The sequence below is a fragment of the Xenopus laevis genome, chromosome 4L (assembly GCF_017654675.1).
Source record: "Xenopus laevis strain J_2021 chromosome 4L, Xenopus_laevis_v10.1, whole genome shotgun sequence".
NCBI classification, from domain to species: Eukaryota; Metazoa; Chordata; class Amphibia; order Anura; family Pipidae; genus Xenopus; species Xenopus laevis.
The window spans coordinates 46,411,113-46,430,075 of NC_054377.1; positions in this window are offsets into that span (position 1 = coordinate 46,411,113).

Genomic DNA, 18,963 nt, shown 5'->3' on the forward strand with positions numbered 1-18,963 from the left:
TTCCAGATAATAGATCTGATACCTGTATTGTTGTTATTATTATTATTTATTTATATTGGGCCTAAATATTCTTCACAGAGATTATACATCACTTACATTAACACAGTTGTATTATTTATATAGAGCACTCAGTTGAGTGTTACACTGCCATGGTAAATGTAACTTTAGTGCATTACAGGGAGTCAAAATAGGGTTTTACTGTGATTTAAATGAGCCACACCCATTTCTAAAGGCAGCAATTAAAACATCTGAATGATTTACTTGCAAATAATGCTGAACTGCTGCTCTGTTGCTCATTTAAATACAGGTATGGGATGCATTTTCTGAAACCCCATTATCCAGGTAGCTCCAAATTGCGGGAAGGCCACCTCCCATAGACTCCATTTAAGTCAAATTCTCATTTTTAAAAATGCTGGTAATTAAGCTGCATGAATCCATATTGGTGGCAAAACAATCCTTTTGTATATATTTTAAGTTTCATTTATTTAAAGTTTCATTTATTTTTTAAGTATAGTGTTTTAAATAACAGAAAGGCTCTTTATCCAGAAAACCCCAGGTACCACACATTCTAGATAACAACCCCCTTATCTCCCTTATGCAACACTGTCTGTTTTCACTTCCACTTGGAGATTCCAGTCTACCTTTTGGGTGCCCCTGCTGTAGGAAGTGTTTATTTTTCCAATGTATTTGTGCATTGTGAGAAGTACACTGTACCAGCAGAGCTGGGCTAGGCTGGCCAGGCACCCTAGGCAACCTGGCCAGTCGCGGCGCCGACTGGGCGTTCACATGCATATGAACGTCCATTGGATGCTTCGCTTGTGCGCATGCGCAAATAAACGCTTCTGCGCACACGCAGGAACATGCATGCGCGCTTTTGTGGATCGAGCAAATTGGTAAAGACCAGAAAGGGGACCAGAGCAGAGAAGGGACCAGACTAGGGATAGCAGGCAGATAAAGCACATGCCTGGCACCCTCCCACCAGCTTTGCGCCCTAGGCATGTGCCTACTCTGCCTACCCCTAGTTCCAGCCCTGTTACCAGAGCACATAAAACAGGTACATTTTTTGTGGTTAAAGAACTTACGGGCAGATTCACGAACGGGTGAATTTTCACCAGCGTCAGCTTTGTACCCCTTGCACCATTTCGCCAGGCGCAAATTCGATACGAATACGCTAATTCCCAAAAATACAAAGTTTCTTCCCAGGCGTCGGACACTGGCGACTTTTCGCTATCGCTACTTCGGCTGTGTGAGCATTTCATAGCGTTCATTTGTGTAGGGAGGAAAATTTAAATTGTAAGGAGTCTTTATTAAATGTTACTATGTTGGTGCAAATGCTTGAAGTTACCACTTTTTATTAAACATGTCCAGGGAGCCTTAATAAAGACTAGAGAATACCAGAATGTGTGGAGAAAACCGGTTAACCAAAAACAGTCTTAAGTTAGGACTTTTGCAGCCAATCCCGCTTAAAAAAAGGAAAAGTCACCAGTGTTTTTTGAACTTTAATGCATTTCTATAACACAGGGTATGACAGGATAATGGATTTTCGGCACACAGGATATGGCAAAAGAGGTAACGTTCAATAAAATCAATACATTAGTGAATTTGCAGAGTAACGATCATCCGCCAGAGTGAAAAGTCGCCTGGTGATAGAGTGCGAATGAACGCTAGCAACAGTCCCGTTCGCTAGCAACTTGGCACCTGTAAATTGGCGATGTCCCTACGGGTGGTAACGCTGCTGAAATGTCGCTAGCATTAGCCACTTTGTCCTTTAGTGAATCTGCCCCTGCACATTCAACATTTAAATTTTTTGGGGTTAAAGAACTTAGTGCACATATAAAAGATATATTTATTGTGGTTAAAGAACTTAGTGCACATATAACAGTTACATTTTTTGTAGTTAAGGAACTTAGTGCACATTTAACAGGTAATTTTTTTGTGGTTAAAGAACGTAGTGCACATATAACAGGTACATTTTTTGTAGTTAAGGAACTTAGTGCACATTTAACAGGTAATTTTTTTGTGGTTAAAGAACGTAGTGCACATATAACAGTTACATTTTTTGTAGTTAAGGAACTTAGTGCACATTTAACAGGTAATTTTTTTGTGGTTAAAGAACGTAGTGCACATATAACAGGTACATTTTTTGTGGTTAAAGAACTCAGTGTCACAGACTAATCCAACATGACAGGCCCCATGGAGGCAGTCAATAAGCTTGGCTTCAAGTTATCTGGAAAAACACTATGCCCAGCCATTGATGTAGGAAAAAACAAAATCTAGAGAACCAAGCAAATACAGCTGATCATTTATAGTTCCTTCTGTAGATAAATGACAATCACACATCTTTTACAAAAAGAAGACGCAGAAGATGGAAGAGAAAGTATCACGACAAGCTCAGTTCTTTAACAGGCCAAATTTCCTGTGAGAGCATGCGAACAGCGAGAGGAATAAATGGTGTAGAAATGACAATCGTTCTTCACTCAGAGCCCATGCCTGCTCTCAGTGCTGATAAAATCCAGCATGTGTCACTTGTCAACTGCCTCTTGTCACACTTCAGTGTGAGCCGCACAGGGAGAGGGGGACAGGGAGCACTGAAGGGGAAATCTGCAGAGATCCCAAGGACTTGAGCACGCAGTGTGAAACCATTTCAGTTTTATCTGCTGAAAGACTTTGCATGTGATCCCCTGAATTTAATTATTGGCACCTAATAAAAGCAACATATGCTAAGACAATTAAAGATTTCATTATACTTGTAGTGACTGTATTAAGTCAGAGGCAACAGCGAACATAAGGGAGCCTAATAACAATTTGTCCTTATTTAGAGCTTTCACAAGGTGGGGGATGGATTTGTCTCGCCAGCAAAAGTAGCGATAATAGGATTTCTATTGTGTCTGTTACCAGCAGCTTCTTAGCAACATGTTATCATGTTTTTATGCAAAACACATTGGCATACTACATAACGCCATGTAATGGGTCATAGAAGGGACTTGGTACACAGGAGAGCATTAGAACTCCATTTGGGAATACTTTGTAGCCAGGCAGCAAATGTTCTTGAAATGTGGATGCAGCTAAAACTCTGTACCTAGATGTAGTGCACAGACACAGGGCATGATTGACATAACTATCGGGGATGTGGGGACTGAGATTGGACCCAGCCTTACACCTCTTTGGGCCTGTCGGAGATGCAATGGCATCTCATTGCAGATGACATGCACATCACATGCTTGACCAGTGAAGATCAAACACACTACGGGTGCACATCCTCTGCACCCCAGCCCGCTCAACGGTAGTTACACCACTGCAGGACAATCTCTCTTCTAAACATCAATTTATATATCTTCACAGATATGGTGCACATTTGTTCTTAGAGGAAAAATATAATGGAACCTTTGTTACACTGAATCCCTCTCCTAAGCCCTTGATATCAAGAGCCATGCTCTGATAATGTTTCTGTAATATTGTTTAATAGACATGCACAATGTACGTGTCCTTTTCATCATTCGGAATAGTAATGAGTTGGCGTCTCTCCTGGGATATACCTGTGGACTCGCCACACTACGCAACTACAGAGTGTAATGAGCCAGTGAATTCACCAATCTAACTAATTACACAGGGCTCACAAAAGTGACCTTTATTTTCAAGGGAATTTCTGACTGCATGAAATATCTTGGTGTGGGATGATTTCGCATATGGGGGATATTTCTTTTTTTCTGTCTGGGGAGCAAACACTTTACGGTGTCTGGAAAATAGGATGAATGATTAACTTGAGGCCACAATATGAACAACTCGTACAAACTGCTTGTTCTGCATCTCTTTCTTTGGCTGTTTTTGATTTATACCAGCTATTGTTTGTCTTTATCTGTGGGAAATGAACTTCCTTTCCTGCTGAACTGTATGTCTGTCCAGACAAATTCATTTAAAAATGCAGAAAAGGTGTTAGGCTAGGGCCATACAACCACGGATTATCTGCAGGTAGAGAATCTGCTGTTCCGCTGCGTCTCTTTTCTTCTTCTGCTGTGCTGCAGGCATGGTGGATTTCAGTGTGAAATTCGAAATTTCGCATTTTGGCGTCGGAATCTGCTGTGTCTGCCTGCACCCAAGCTGAGGTGTGAGGATACCTGGTAGACTAGGGCGCCGGTAGAGACGCCCACAGAGATCTTGGCGGGGATGCTTGCTGCATCCTCTTCCACAAGCTGTCTCCTCTTCTGTTTTAGACATGGCGCTGCAAATGATGTCATTGCACACTGGTGCAAAATTCAAATATTTAAAGGGCTCTCGTCTGGTAACTCATTGCTAAACGTAAAGGTCTATTTATTAGTTCCTTGGTACAATTTCTTGTTTTTCTGATCTGTTACTGACCCTGCCTGTCCCTGACCTTGTCTAGTCCACTGCCTGTCCTGACCCATGCCTGTGTATTGACTTCTCTCTTGGATCCTGTTTTGTACAGCGACTTTGGTGTGTTTGACATGGCTTGTGACCTTGACTACTCTTATGTTTCCTGAATCTATTACCGACCCAGCCTGTACCTTGACCATGCTCCTGTTTCCGTTCTACTCACAACGTTCGGTTCCCTTGTCTGCCGAGAATTCTCTCCCTGGTTCTCTCAAATTAAGACCTGGCGGCACCAGAGTAGCAGAGGGCTCGTCCCAAAGTGAAATGTGGTTGTTATAGATGGAAGACTGAGCCGCCACTGGAACTTTGGCGCTAGTGGTTCCGGGTGCAAGCAGAAGAGGTGCAGTGTGTTGGGTTAAAAAAATAGACTAAAGTCCGTTCAGTTCAACCCCTCAAGTGAACCCCAGTGCTCATACATACACACACTCATACCGACCAGTCTATACACTCACATAAATTATATATACCAATATCTATATTAATCATATTTTAGTATCACAAAAGCCTTGCATATTATGATTGTTGAAGAAATCATCCAAGCCAGTCTTAAAGGAGTTTATCTTTTCTATGGAAAAAGGATCCCCCACTATCTGCCTATAATGTCCTCTAATGTTGCATGTTGGTTTTAACTTTACCAGAGGGGCAAACATGGCAAATATTATTGTTGTTGTGTCAAACAAAAGATAAATTAAAATAGATATAACTTTTATAGTAGCCATACAATAAAGTTATGATAGGGAACATTGGCAAAAGGAAAGAGACTTGATAGTAAAAGACATGGAATAGCATATAAAGGGATAACAGCAATGATATACAAAAGGACACTAGCTCCATATACAGCAGCTATACAGCATCCTAGTCTAACCCTGAATTTGGACAGATCCTCTGGAATCCAAATGGATAGCTGGATGGTCTGTTGAGAATGATCCATAAGAAGATATATAAGCCCAGATGTTTGGATAGTACCAAACTGAACTTCATGAATAATCTGGGCATGCATAGTCAGCTTTAGTTGTAATTGTACAGTTTATCCTGTCCTTACCAGTGCTTTCTTTAGAAAGAAATAGCTAATTAGTAAAGTTTTTTTTTTTGTAGCGACAGAAAAAAAAAGAATAGAATAAAACATTTTCCTCAGTAGAGCAGGGCCTTTGACCGTGGAAATGTTGAAATTGAAACCAATTTGGTCTGAGACTCAACTTGGTCAGAATGAGGGTGAGACGTAACTATTCACTCAGGAGTAGGGCACCATTGTCACTGAACCATGTAATTGGCTTCCATCAGAATAGTGTTCATGGAGCCTTTACTAACCAAGTTTCAAATAGCTGCCCTCGTCCATTAACTACCTCTGTTAAATCTCCTGGTGTTCTTTTCAATGAAAATAATTATTAAAATCAGAAATCGTACCACTTTTCACTTATATTTCTTGGAAATGAAGACTTGCGACTGTATCTCTGCTCAGCACACTGAAAAGCAAAGGAGCAGAATTTATAATGAAAAAAATATTTATAGTCAATATCAATTATGAGTAGGGTCCCCTGTTTGAGTAGAAGCTGACAATTCTCAGATGTTTTTTTCCTTCCTCCCAGTGGAATGCAGAACCATTAAGCCCTGTTCTGAATGATGAATGCCCAGCTATACAATATGGGGGCAGGTTTATTAAGTGTCGAAGAGATCGAATTAGAATTTTCTAAAAAAAAATTTGGTCAAAACTCTCAAATTCAAATTGTGAATTATCCAAACTCGATCCGAGTTTTAATTTGAATTTCAAGATTTATCATACTCTGGCCCTGTTATAACTCGATTTCCACTATTCACCACCTTAAACCTGCTAAATTGCTGTATAAGTCAATGAGAGAGGTCCAGGTATCAATTTGGTGATGTTTGCAGCCTTCCTGACATTTAAGTTTTTTTTAATTCAATACGAGTTTTTCCAATTCAAATCAAATTTGTTCAAGTTTTTCTAATTCGAATCAAATTCGATTCAAGTTTTTCTATTTGAATTGAATTTGATTCAAGTTTTTGGGTCGATTCAATTTGTCCGAGATGTGTAAATTTGATTTCGTTAATACATTTTGATTGGTCGAATTTTGAGTTTATGGGATTTTATGATAGTTTTAAAAAACTGAATTTGAGATTCAACCTTTGATAAATGTGCCTCCATGTGTTTGGGGGGATATAGCTTATAAGATCATCTCATATTTTTAAAGAGAGCTGTAGGAAAGGCTTGTAATGGTGATAAGGGGATAGTTATTAAAATATTTATATTTTTTAGCCTGGGCAACAGTTATAATCCCTCTTGCTTACGTTTTGAAGGTAGACTGCATTTAAAACTGTATTCTTAAAAAGATTAGCATTAGAGTCTCCCGCTGTTCTTCCCAAGAAATCATTTATTTCAAAGCAATCTATATCTAAATGTTATAAATATAAAGATTAGTACTTTTTGTTATTTTGCCTTTAATTCACATCCAGCTCATGTTCATATACATGAAAAACATTACCGTGCACCATGATAGGGCTGCTGTTTGTACAGGAAAGAAATAGTGTCATTAAGTACATTATTCTTAGAAAAACAAACCATAAGTGACTGTTATAAATAAAGAATCCTTTTTTTTTCTTTTTACTTTACAATACTTTGCCAGATAGGTTTATGAAAGATACTGGGTATATACACTCAGGCTGAATTCCTAGAAAAATCTATTGCATAAAAATACATATTATAAGGCAATGTTATGCTGAAGCTTATAAAGTGTCTCTGTCAAACCTTAAACAAAAAATTAAGAGTAAGTTCAATAAGGAACTACTGGATGACTTATAGACAAAACTCTAATGAATGAAAGTCATTCATGGGTTGTGAGGTTCATAGGAGAGTAACTAACAGAATCATAGGGGAAATGACCAAGATAACCGGCAATTGCGCAGATTACTATGTATAATTATGTATATTACTATATATCACTAATGCATGCTATTTAAATTGAGTCTGTGTCCTGTGAGGATGGGTAGTGAGCTATGTAATATGTTAACATTGAATGCACGTAATCTATTCTTATTTGGCTGGTGACAACATCATGACCAGCTGAGGTCAACTGCAGACTTTAACAGTGGCAAATTTGCACCAGTAGCGCTAACCCATAGCGGTCAATAAAATACTCCCTGTGGCTTGCTGAAAAAGAAAAAAATACATAGAAACACTGACTGGTTGCTATGGGTTACTACCCATAAGAAGAAAAAGAAGAAGACGATGCCCAAAAAGTTTATGAAGGCTAATACCTGACCAAGCGGACCTGAGAATACATTCCTCTGCGGTTCCTTTGCTCGTGATCTGTTTCCTGCACCCGAAAACATTGCCTCATCTTGGGTGCAGGTGGACAGGGTGGATTTCATTTAGAAGTTCAAACTTTTGCGGCCTGCCTGCACCTTGATGTAGTCAATGCTCCCGGTATAGGCACATAAATCAGGGCAACAGCAGCAGAGAAGGGAATTCTTGGCCTGCGTTTCTCGATAGGCCGAGATCAGCCTAGTCTGGCCTTAGCCGTAAACCCAACGCCCCACTAAAAACTACATTGATAGGATCCAAATGATGGGAATGATAACTATCCTATCTCTAGTAAGCTTCTAATTATTAGTACAAAACCTTTTTTACATTCACATAACAGAATTTAGATGTGATGGTGTAAGTAAATTGCTACATTCTATACAATGTCAATATAAACCAAAACATATTCACTTATATATTGTTCAAACCAGGGTCCAATGGAATGCATATAAGAATATTATTAGTAAACCCCTAATATTATTAAATTTTACTGAAAATACTTCTCATATAACAGGAGGAAAAGAAATAAATATTCAGGATCTAGGGACAGGAAGGGCACATAAATCATTGCGATCAGACACCTAGGGGCAGATTTATCAAGGGTCGAATTGAATTCGAGGGAATTTTCGAAGTAAAAAAATGCGAAATTCAAAGTAATTTTTTTGGATACTTCGACCATCGAATAGGATATTAGGACTTCGATTCGAAGTAAAATCGTTCGAATATTCGACCATTCGATAATCTAAGTACTGTCTCTTTAAAAAAACTATGACTTCAATACTTTGCCAAATTAAACCTGCCGAAGTGCTATGTTAGCCTAGGGGGACCTTCTAGAGCATTTTTCTAAGTTTTTGGAAGTCGAAGTAAAATCGTTCGCTAGATCGCTGAAATCCTTCGAATCGACTGCAAGTTACCCAAATGCGATGAATAAACCTTCGACTTCGAATTCCATGGTCGAATTTCGAAGTATTTTTAACTTCGAAATTCGACCCTTGATAGATCTGCCCCCTACTGTAACTAGTGCTATCTTCTTCTTAAAACTATTATGGTAAATCCTTACATGGTGTAGGATGGGAATGCTCAACTGGTGCAGGTTGCTAGTTCAAAATATTAATAACTATTAGGATCTTAAAATGCAAATAAATCAGCTGATTTCTTCTATTTAAGGAACCACTTCAGGCCCATGTTATACTGTCTGTTCTGAGCAGAACATAATCTCATCATTCTTTATATTTCCTCTCAAGAAGATTGACCTTTTCCAATTTCAGAATACGTTGTGAGAATAGCATAGAGAGCTATACAGACACTCTACCGCGAGGCACGAAGCAGAGAGATTAAACTCTTTGCGTAACAGAGGATTAAATAAACCATTAAATATTTTCTCCATGCAACGGAACACCGTGGCGGAATCAGTATTAATAAAAGGTACATCGGTATCACAATGCACCAAGGGAAATTAAAGCTTTTTTGTGGCTTTCTGTGTTATTCTCGCTACGCTACAAATGTAAGAAATTGTGTTGCATTTGGATGAAAAGTGTTGTATGATGATATATATATATATATATATATATATATATATATATATATATATATATATATATATATATATATATAAACTAGTGCACAGTAAGGATTTTGAGGTCTATAAGTACTGGCAGTAGAAGACATAAAGATGCATAGTACAATCAATTACTAAAGAATGAACAGCTTCAGAAACATAATTCTTCTTGTTATAGACTTGTTCGATGGCTGGAGGCATTATTTACTAACAGCTATTATCCAGGCTTCTCCTCTGGCTTTGCATTGACTCTCATTGTCCATGTCACTGGCTCTAATTGATAGCCTTTAGTCATCTTTAACGTTAAATTGAGCCCAATCTGATATATTGTTTTAACAACATATTTTCCCACACTCAGCAAGACAAAATGATGTTGTGGCCACAGATGTCATCTCTTGTGCGAACACATGCCTGGAGGAATACACTTGGCTGCTTCATATGGACAAATATAAGGCAACTGGCCTTGGCAACTTGGTTTATTTTATTAATAACAACTAGCTAACAACTAGCATTTTTACATAGTATTGCTAACAATTAATCTTCCCTCATGTAATGTTTTCTAACCTCCTGTGACAACATCACACACCAAAGCTAATTGAGTTCCTCTTCCACTCACAAAATAACCTACAACCCCATAAATATCCCTGACGTGTATGTTGTTTCTACTATAAACTTCACAAGAACTGTTAAAATAACTCAGTGGAAACTTAAAAAGTATTAAAAAAGCAAAGGCCAAGTGAAGATCAGAAAATACTAGCCTTCCTATTTTTCATTATACCCAATTAATCCAGATTTTTTTTTTTTATAACCTATTCCCTTTTTCTCGCTAATAGTTAAAAAAAATACTTGATCCAAACTAAAATATAATTAATACTTATTGGAGGCAAAACCAGCCTACTGGGTTTATTTAATATTTAAGTTGTTATTTTCTAGGTATGAAGATCCAAATTACAGAAAGATCTGTTCTCCAGAAAACCCCAGGTCCAGAGCATTCTGGATAACAGACTCCATACCTGTATTAAATACAAATACAAAACTGCAAATCTCCTCTCATGGAAATGTATTACTTCCCTGACCAACATCAGCACTTATTAGAAGCCACATATTTCGATTTCTGACAAACTAGATAAGGGCTAAAAGAAGCAAGATTAGGAATTGAATATTATAGGCTATTTAAGATCCCAGTATACTTGTTTAAAGTTCCTTTTATTAAATGTGCCCAGAAGTGACATACCGCCTTTGTTTCTAACAAATAGGAGAAAAATGTATATTTTTGGAATAATACTTTCAGTACTAACAATCAAAAACAAAAGTGTAGTCAATGATGTAGAACAGTAAGACCTAGATTTGGGTAAATTCCATTGGCAAGACAATTTAGTGCCAAATGCTGTCTATGCTGTTTGGTAAGGGTTAATGTAAAGTGTCCAATTCCTGCTGTACGGTGTATATAAAGTTCACAGAATCCCATCTCATATACATATTAAACCAGTAGACTGTACCAAAGAGTGTTGTTACATTTATGTTGTTTAAATGATAAAAATAATTATACATAGGGGCTGATTCACTATGGGTCGAATATCGAGGGTTAATTAACCCTCGATATTCGACTAGGAATTGAAATCCTTCGACTTCGAATATCGAAGTCGAAGGATTTAGGTCAAATTCTGCAATTGTACGATCGAAGGATTATTCCTTCGATCGAACGATTAAATCCTTCGAATCGAACGATTCGAAGGATTTAAATCTAACGATCGAAGGAATATCCTTCGATCAAAAAAACTTAGGCAAGCCTATGGGGACCTTCCCCATAGGCTAACATTGACTTCGGTAGCTTTTATCTCCCGAACTAGGGGGTCGAAGTTTTTCTTAAAGAGACAGTACTTCGACTATCGAATGGTCGAATAGACGAACGATTTTTACTTCGAATCCTTCGATTCGAAGTCGTAGACGTAGTCGATGGTCGAAGTAGCCCATAAAATACTTCGAAATTCGAAGTTTTTTTACTTCGAATCCTTCACTCGAATTTAGTGAATCGGCCCCATAGTGTTCATCTCATGAGCTATATGCTGCCTAGATATGAATGCTTAATAATCCAGAGAGTCTCATTTCAAGTACGGCTTGCAGCCTTTCTGGGAAGGGGAATGCAGCGATCCATTTTCTGTGCGATATAATGCTCGTCTTGGAGGGGTTAATAAAAATGCCCAGAGCTCTACCTCACAAATGTATGGGGCTACAAAGTCGGGGGTTGAGGGTGATTATCTATGAAACCTATATGACATTAACATTGTAGATGAAATTTGATTTTCATGATAAACATTTGCATTTTTTATTTTATTTTTAGGGGTAATGTATGAAGCAAAATGACAAAACAACTATATGTGTGTGTGTATTTCTGTGTTGGAAGAATAAGAAACACCTAGCGCTGAACTTGTTTTTTTACTGTACCTTAATATAATAGCCATTAAAACTGGCCCTGAATGGCAAGTGCTACTAAATGTACTGCAATGATCTACAGGTATATTTTAACACAGTTACAATATGCACATTAAAGGTAAAGGATTTTCCTGCATCAGGGTTTTTGTTGTGAAATTACTCTTTTCAACACACATCAGTCCAGACATGCCAAATCATTGGTGCCTTTGGAAGCAGAATGAGGCATACTTTAACTATACTGCTTATGTGCTTTAACCACTTGTGTCTTTCTCCTGCAATTGCACACACTCAACCTAGTACCTAAATTATATTGGTGCAATGGTTTGAGTTGCAGCCTTGCAATCAATAGAGTAACAAGATGTTGCCCAGCCCTATGCATCACCCTAAGCAATTTGTATCCCCAAACAAGCGGACCCTCTCATCTTCCTCTATAGTTACACCACTGCTTGCACTGCTGGTCGCAGGTTTTCATTTCGGCCAAGGGGACTATGTGAAAAGAGTTTGGTTGTCCTTTCCAAAATCAGGTCCTGATAAAATCTGACCAAAGTTAATGTGTATGCTTCAGAATGCAACCTCCACTGGGGTAGGAACTGGTTTATAATCTCTGTAAGGAGTTGTAAAATATTTTGTATATAAATAAAGCAAAATGCATTTAAAGAAAAAATTTCAATTTGTAGCTAAACACAGTTCACATCTGGGAGCTAATGATTTAATAGCAACAATTCCAAAGTATGTAAAAACACATACACCCACCAGCCAAAGGATTCATTGACACAAAGGACTGATGTGAATGATGAACAACTTGTGTAAAGTGCAGTATAAACATGGCATGGTAATATAAAGGCTAATAAAAATATACTGAACCACAATATGCTGCTTTGGTAACAGCAGTAATAGGCATACTTATAAAGCTATGTGAAACAAGAAATTGGCATTAGAATACTCTAACCTCTATCACCGTAAAGCAAAGGTGCACACACAAAATCATATGTCGTGGTAAAGCTGTATAATGTTGTAGCTAAAAAAACTGCGTTAATCACCACCACTTTGTATACCAGTTTTTTTAAAGAATGTATTAGTTGCCTAATTAACTTAAATTGGTGTGAAATTATAGCATTATTAAAACTTCACGTTTATAAATGCCACACTTAACTGTCTGTAATGGACAATTTATTCTATTCCCATGCATTGTGACATTGTGTTCCTATTATTATCTTTATTTACATAGCACTAACATATTCTGCAGTGCTTTACATGTCTTTTTACACCGTTTTTGGGGCCTACTTATAAATAAGTATAAAAATATTTCTACAGGTCTGTATTTTATTGTTTGCCATCTGAACACTTTCTAGACACAATTATTTTACACCAGCTCATTATGGCATGACCCGTACTTGTCAGCGAGACAAGTAAAAGTGAAGGAGAAATTGTAGAAACTACACACCAGTGTAAAAGTAGCAATGCTGAGTGCTGCAAACATCTTTTAACACAAATATTTACACTCATTTCAGTATGTATTCAGTATATATATATATATATATATATATATATATATATATATATATATATATATACACACACACACACACACACACAGATTATGTGGTATATTTATATACACAACTTTATAAATAGGCCTCTTTGGTTTAAATCATTTTCCACACCTTTATAAGAATCTGCCCCTCTTAGCATAGGAATTAAAGCAGCGAAGGTTACTGCATGAGGGCCTGTGGCGCTGGACTGTGTAGCATATCTAGCCTAGGACTGCAACCTCATTGTGTTTAACTACCAATACCAGGGCAGCTAGATTTATTTTATTTTTTGCATTTTCTATTTTCCCCAGCTAATATCTCTTGCAATCCTGACTGTCTCCCAGTGCACGCTGACCCTATCGTGAGCAGGCTTTGACCACCAAATGTGATCAGAATAAATTATCGCTGACACTCCAATATTTAATTATGCAGCTGTCAGAGCGGCCCTTTCGAAATTCATTTTAATAAAGTAGGAACTTTTTTTTCTCAAGGTTAGAGTCAGGGAGTCACTTTTAGTGTCAGCCTGAGGTCTCCACTGAGAGATTCTGCATTCATCCTCTGGAATTCTGTCACTTGCCCTGATAGAAGGGCCAGATAACTATGGCTTTGCTAGCTGACCTCCCCCTCTCTCTGCCTCAGTGAACATCCGTCATTTAAACCCACAATAATGAGGACCTCAAAGTCAGGCAGGCAGCCACAAGGGCAGCTCGTCAGAAGGAAAAAAAAAAAAAAGATGGCTACTTTTACATTGTGCAGCCCACTTTCTGTTACAGCAGCTATCATTTTCCTCACAACATATTAACCATGTGCCAGGCAGAACTGCTGATTTCTCTGGTACAAATTGCAGAAACAAATACGCGGGTCACGAATATGGCAAAAATGGGAATAAAAGGTAAAAAGAGGTATAAAAGTAGCTTTAACCCTGCATTTCATCATATGGGATACAATTAAAAATAATTCTTCTAGCAGCCCTATGTCCTTGTTACCGGGCCTTGTAATTCCTATACCTACCTGAGGAACCTTACTGTGTTTTCTACCTTTCAAGCCCCATGGGATTGCAAAAAGAGGCTATAGAAGCTTTAGCTGCCATTTTATTGGTGGCAATAATCCTACTACTTTAAATACGGTTAACACAGAGACATTTTGCCTCTAAGCAAAGATGCGACTTGGGGTCAAGTCCATATATCATTGTACTGAATCTTCCTAGACCAGGTACTCAGCCTGTAAAGCTCCCCCCTATGCTTCCTCATCCCCTGCTCTGCACAGGGGACCCAGCACTGGTGTTTAATAATATCCTTTCTAAGTTAGGAAAGTCAAAGTTTGGCAAAATGAGCACAGGTGCCCGGTCTGCTGTGTTATTAAATAAACAGACGAAAAAAGGAGGACGAAACGAAGCAGGTTTTGACCTTAACAGGAGGAGGGGGGGAAAAGTTAATGTTCCTTTCCCTGACATCACAGTTCATTAAGGAGTGGTACCACATTCGCTGATTCGTGCGCTTAAGCATATGCTTGGCCAAAACGGACAGCTTGATAAATTAGATATTCTTTTTTTCCCTTCTTTTTTTTTTTTTAAGTAAAGGACAAACATTTCTCTGATCCAGGTTGTATATACATTGTTCTTGGATTATATTAATACCACAAGGTGAACTTCCAATTGCACAAGATTAACTCTTTAAATACAAGAGTAAATTCTGCCATTTCCAGCTTTTGAAATTGTGTTACCTATATCTGAGGCACTTTATTTTAATGCTACACTTGGCTACATGTTGCCTTAGTTTTTTTTTTTTTGCAGAACATTACAAAATTACAGAAATGGGGGGGGGGCGGAGGTTGTTAAGGGGCAAACATTCACACAATGCAGCATGGGAAGGAAAGTGGCAGGAGGAGTTCTGGTGCGAGGACTGAAAAAAAGCAATATTACAGTAGACAATGGAAACATGATGTGTCGGGAAACGATTTTATATCAGGATGAGGCAGAAAAAACTGTGTGAGGATTTCATGGTAAAGCATCTGAACAAGCTAAAAAGGTGCCAAGGCAGCAAGGTTCTAATCTATGAGTAATAAAGAGATACAATTGCATCCATCCTGCTCTGTAGGGCCACCTTCAGCCTGATAGCAAATTCCTGAAATTATGAAGGACATCTCAATATTTCTAAGCGAGCGTTGACATTTATTATATCGAGGAAAGCTCAAAAGTGGGGATGTAAAAACCATGACCAGTGGCCATAAAGGGACTGTGGTACAGTAACAGTGGGAGGCCATTTCTCGCTCTGTAGTCTTAAAAGGAACAGAAACAAACTCTTTTAAAAGAATTTGTGGGGACTTTTGTGTTTGTATAGAACTAGTTCCATATAATACCTTACAATATAATAAATAAGAGAAACCATTTATCCTAGTGTGTATTAATTCCCATCATAAAAAGTACAATAAATGCCACCATTATTGATAAGATTTTCATTGCTGCATTCCCTATACAGGCACCTTGACATGAATATAAATACATGGAACTATATAGTATTGTGCAGGAAAGCACTGTATTATGACAATCCCTGCACTTAGTAAATATTGAAATTCAAAATAACAAAACAATGTCTATTTTGCAATTCCAAGTGTATTATGAGAGAATTAAATAAAGTCGATAACGGGAAAACTATTTGCGATGCGAAAATGTATGCCTTTGCACAAAAAAAATTTCCTTTGTGTGAATTTATTATAGCGCTTGCGAACCTGAAAGCTGTTTAGCGATTGTTTTGTAAAGCACTGATTCTGAGACATCCTGTAAACAACAGGGTGCACTACAAGGTATGTGTATATTGCTAACCACAGACTGTGTATACCACACTCCTAGACCCCCCCCCCCCAGACAGCAGCGTAGTAATGTTATGCAACACTTTTACAAAAAGAGTAAATGATTCTGCTCTTTGTATAGTGAGACAAAAGTCATCCTCCTGAATGTGTATCCAGGGCCGCCTTATTTTGCTTAATTGTGCTCTCTAGACTAGCTATTGCTCCCTCTTGAGCTGCTCAGATGCAAAAGATCATGGAGGGTGAGGGGGACTGCTTCAGATTGAGGGTCCCTGGAATGCCCCTGCCTGTATCCAGAATATCTAATGCAAAGCAAAAAGGGACTGTTTTTTCTTGCCTGAAATAGTCATATTGAGCACCAGGAAATAAGCGTCCTGATACAATCACAAAACTACCAAATGATGGGTGAATCTGTTCCATTTTGCTTTGCCGAAAAACTTGCTAAATGACAAAAATTCACATCAAAGTCAGTGGGTGACTCTTCCAAACCGCACAAGTCACCGCTGGAGTCTATAGGCGGCAAATTTTGCTCATCACTACCTATAACATTTTCCAAAGTAAATTATTTTCACCACCTTACAAAATATTATATCAGCAAACTACCCTAAATGTACAAGGAATTTCTCTAATCATTGACCTTAAAGATAAACATATGTATTTTCTGTAGGTTGGGGGAGTGTGTGCTCATAACTTGCTGTATTCTGGGTGCACCAGGTGCATACTGGAAGAATGGAATATCACACATGATAGCAGCAATATGATTACACAGGAAGCACTAGGTTATCAGGGATAATTAAGAACCATTGTTGCTTTTGTGTGCATCCTGTGGGATCAGAATAAAGACCGAGTAAAATATTTCCCTATAAAAATATTTTTTGATTCATGTACTTCATTAATATAGTAGCATTTTGTATTGTAACAGACCACATATTTGTGAATGCATATACTACACTTTACAATTTGCAGAATCCACTCACACCTGAAGCAACCTGGGGTGGATGGAAAGAACTAGTAAATTGATGTGTTCCAATGAAGGTGATACATTTTTCTCTTGTTATCAAATGAGAGATCTTGTGGCAGGAAGAGCAGTGATGTTAGATCCTTTGTTTATACTTTATCTCATGTTGTGTGCATGACTGCCAACCTATTAGAGAGAATGGGTAGGTGGATATATTTTTAAAATGGTCTCTAGGGGAACAGAAAACATAATGTGGTGGCGATGAGTTTATGTTGCCAAATGAAATTATGTTGGCAAAGGTAGTTTGTTGACTGGTGGCATTTACCCATTGTTTTGGTTTGTTTGTATGAACAGTACTTTTTCATCTCTTGCATGTATGCAACCACATTTGAAGTGGTTAATCTTAAAACTAACTTGTAGTCATTTAGATAATTAAAATACACATTGTAACATATGTTGAAAAAAGACAAATTTTTTTTAAGTCTAAATGTAATCTGCCTAACTGGTATTTGATGCAGAGGAAACCCCATCTGAAGCCTTTCCAGTTTGCCTCAGAGTGGAAAAATAAGTCCCAGGGCTTGGAAACTTCAGTAAAAAAACCCACAACTTCACTGCTCTTAAGCTGGCCATAGACGCAAAGATCCGATCGTACGAATCCTTGTGTCTGCTGGAATGGCTTGATGAGTTTAATATATGGTTCCCTTTTATATTTATACATAATTATCATATCACCCCTTAAGCACCTCTTCTCTAGCCTAAACAACCCCAACTAGGCCGGTCTTTCTTCTTAACTGAGACTTTTAATACCCATACCCTTAACCAGTTTAGTTTCTCTACTTTGGACTCTTTCTAATTCAATAATATAATATTTGAGAACTGAGAGAAAGGAAAACCCTGGAGCTATAAACGCAGGGGCTGCATGACAAGGGATCCGAATGGCCAGCAGCCAAATTATACTGGTCTAGGTCAGAGATGTGCAGAATCACATGTAGCTGTGTTTAGGTGAGAAGGAATGAGTTAAAGCAGGAGATGGCCAGGCCCAGGGGTAGGGTAAGAGAGGGATGTGATGTCAGGCGAAGAAGCAGTTCACTTCCTTATTAACTGTCAGCTGTAATTTAATGGTAAGTAAAACAATACCATGTATTTAAAGCCCACAATCATTTTAGCTCAATCTGTAAAGGTTTCTGATTGGACCCTGCTTCTAGCCATAATAAATCTTAGAAAGCTCTGGGAAGTTTTGTTTAACATATTGAAATTTGAATGTGTTAGTCAACAAAATATTTTATTTAAAATAGTTAATACATTGGTACATAAGCACATTTTTACTTTGAATTTTACATGACTGTTTGGAGGATTGAGTGCCTGCTCTTACATAATCCGTTGATCCTGTTCCATTAGTTGAAGGCCCGGGTGTGCACCTTCACTGTGGTGAATTTTAATATATTTAAAGACTACTATTATGTTGTAAGCTTTGCATTATCCTAAAATTTAAAGTATACACCAGAATGGGATACCTTATGCACATCTCCAAGTCAAGGCTACACAATGATAGACAGCGCATAGAGAGGGGGAATGTGAGGGGACAGTGACATATAGGGAGTGCAGAAATGAAAGTGAAAGTAATTCTTGTGCCTCAGCATAGAGACAAGGAAGGCAATCTGTGATTGACAGCTGGAATTTTTAAATGCGCTTATAGTAGGAATGAATGTTTTAATTTTAGAAAGAATTTGGGTTTAAATATTTAGTTTGAAAAGCACTTTTATTATACAGCTTTTTATGTTAGGGTGACAGATTCCCTTTAAGTCTTTCTGTAAATGTGCAGCTATCTGGATTTTGCTTCTCCACATCAGACCAACGTCATAGCAAGTAATCAACCAGTGGAAATGAATACACACCTTTACGTTCATTCTCCAAGTACAGAGTTATATAGTTGCGACAATTGCAACAGGTCTAGCAACCGATCAGATGCTTA